The sequence below is a fragment of the Coenobita brevimanus genome, chromosome 84 (genome assembly GCF_032717465.1).
Source record: "Coenobita brevimanus isolate Jiangsu-jjx chromosome 84, ASM3271746v2, whole genome shotgun sequence".
NCBI classification, from domain to species: domain Eukaryota; kingdom Metazoa; phylum Arthropoda; class Malacostraca; order Decapoda; family Coenobitidae; genus Coenobita; species Coenobita brevimanus.
Window position 1 is genome coordinate 28,503,036 of NC_137037.1, and position 2,901 is coordinate 28,505,936.

Sequence of the window (2,901 nt, forward strand, 5' to 3'; positions counted from 1 at the left end):
TGGCTAGCATCTCTTACCTGGCAGATCTTAAGCTGAGCCATAAGTTCAGTAGGCCACGACTTTTCCAGCTGCGTGCTCAGCATAAGGTCAATTATCCCCTCACGCGTGGAAGGTGTTTCATCTTTCTCCATCCACTCATTTAAGTAAGCAGTAAGCCAGTCAAGAAACTGAACAGCAGTCTCTTTATCCTGTAAATGCGCCCTCATGAACTGACTCTTGGCGTCGTCAAGTGTGAGGCCGTACGCTTTGACAAGTGCGGCCTTCATCATCTCATACATGAGATTGTCTCCACGAATTCTGTGGAGAATATCGAGGGCAAGGCCCTCAAACAGGCTGAGAAACTGAAGCCGCTTAGCTGCATCATCCAGCTGGTACAGTTGAGCCATGTCTTCAAAACGAGCTATGTATGGCTCGATTCGCTCGCCATCTTTGTATGGGGGAAGCTTGATGTGTGGGGTCGCCATAACATGTGCAGGGAGAACGCTCGTGGAGCTTGGACCAGCTGCACCAGATGTGTCTGAAGCCAAGGAATCTCACTTGAGCTTCAGCACTTCAAATTCATGTTTTTTGAGTGCCTCTTGCTCAGCACGTTCGTGTTCTCGTTCTTTCTCTCGTTCCTCACGCTGTTCTCGCTCATGTTCTAACTCGAGTTCGCACTGTTTTCGCTCGCGTTCTAACTCGAGTTCGCGTTGTTTCCGCTCGTGTTAGCCTGTTCTCGCTCGTGTTCGCTCTGTTCTCGCGCATATTCGCACTCCTTTTCGCGTTCCTCACGCTGAATTCGATGCTCTTCACAAGCATCATTCTCGCGCTGCTGTTCGTGATTAAACCAAGAGAGGACAAACTCCTTAATTTCAGTTGGGTCTGTAAGACCCATATCTTTGGCTTCCTGTACATAGATGCTGGTGGACATGATGCTAACTCAATCTAATAAACTAGCGACTCAGTACTGACTGCAATTTTTTTTTCAGAGAAAGATGTCAATAATTGAGAATAAAGAATATAGGCACAGATTAGTGGTGACCAGTTTTAACTAATTAAACTGGTAAAAAAAAAAAATTAAACAAACAACTGTGAAAACTATTATGTAAATTAATAAAAATGAATCAATAATCACCAGTAAGGTAGTGCCTATAGACTTGAATGATAAATACCTAAGTATGAATGAGTGAGTATTATCTCGTGAATAGTTTTAGAGCTAGGAGTTAATATCCTGGAATGAGGTCGCCAAATGGCATGGGGTTTTTAAGATTATACAATATTAAAGGATAATTATTCAATAATACTGAGAGCAGGGACAATGAATTGGCTTGTGAAAATCAAGCAATGATTACTTTATGCTGGCTTGCTTTGCAATCTCTAAGGACGAGAATTTATAAACTTTCTCAACAGTACAGAGCAGAGATTAATTCCTCACAATTGCTGTTTGTAATTACTGTTAGCCTCTGGAGAAAGTGACTTCACCCCTGACAATCAATAACTGATGCTATTAACGATAACAGATTCTTGCTGATGCATTAACTCCTAGATGGCACAACGGATTTTAAGCTTAACCTGCGGCATCCCGTCGACGTTCTTTAACGTACACACGTTTTGTCGCTGCCAATCCCGTCGACGTACATAAATGCGAATCAATTGCAAGATCCCTAATCTGCACAATTTTCAATTTTCACGGGTGATTTTTGGTACGTATGTACGTGACACCTTCCTCTACAAGATGCCAGGCAGGGTCAATGCCTTACCCAGCATGACCTCCTTCCCCCCCTGCATGCCATTGTCTCAGCAATTCACCTGTTATCAGTGACCTTGCCAGTAAAGCCATGTCATGCCGCGGTACGAAATTCAGGGCCAGAGTGATTCCCCCAATCAATGACAATGTGGAGGACAAACTTTACATAGCATTAGAGGAAGAAACAGTCAGAAATGATGATCAGGTAATGTGGCAAAGAAAGGTCAGGTATGGTGATGAGTTAGTGAGTGAAACAATGCTTATAATGCCTATATTACTGCTCGAAAACCAATATACTCTCGTACTACATATAAATTCGTACCAAGTAAATAAATAAATACCGTTTATGAGTGTTGTGAAATAGTTATCCTCTCATAGAACTCGTTTTCTTTGGAGCCAGCCTGTTAGAAAACCCAGTAAGGTAAGGAGGTACCCCTACCTGTAACGAGTATTTTAAACCTTAGGTGAGCGATTTCTCTATGAATTTTCAATGTTTCTCACCAAAAGCGGAGGTTTGAGCCAAAAAAAAAAGTTTCCAAAAATGGTCGGGATTGGGGGGAGTCAGTGGTGGAAAAGTGGTTGGGTTGGGGAGGGTTAATACAAAAGACTGGCCTAAATACCAGTTATGAATAGCAAAGCGTTTATGCAAGCTAGGAGCTGCAACTAGAATAAGCTTAATATGGAAAATAAAACACGAATTTACATTACATTAAGCTCGAGAAAAAGAACTGTTAAATTTATTGATTACAAAGAAATAACGGCCATGCCACGTTGAGTACACCGCTTCCCATCCGATCAGCGAAGTTAAGCAACGTTGGGTCTGGCTAGTACTTGGATGGGTGACCGCCTGGGAACACCAGATGCTGTTGGCATCCCTACGTCAAGTGGGGTTGGTGGAGGATTAGTGCCCCTCCCTGTAAAACAATTAACTCTAAGCCCTTGGCCACCCCATTAGGGATACATGGCGTCTGGCAATGGATGGATGGAAATTTATGTTACATTTCAAAATGAATTCAAACTAAGGAGATCGCACTCACTCTCTCACTCAAAAGCTAAACTCTTAAGCCTAGGAAAATACGAAAAGAAAATACTGGTCAGAAAAGTGGACAAAGCAGATGACTGGGCATCATTACTGGAAGGACACTGCACTCACTAAGTCTCTCGCCAATCACAAC

The 2,901-nt window shown here is 42.7% G+C and overlaps 1 non-coding gene across 1 annotated transcript; it reads left to right on the forward strand.

Annotated features, from left to right (window-relative positions):
- The first annotated feature begins 2,479 nt into the window (after positions 1–2,479).
- LOC145410281 (5S ribosomal RNA) lies at positions 2,480–2,598 on the forward strand. Its single transcript, XR_013899246.1, has one exon. It is a non-coding gene; the product is annotated as a 5S ribosomal RNA (ribosomal RNA).
- Positions 2,599–2,901: the final 303 nt, after the last annotated feature.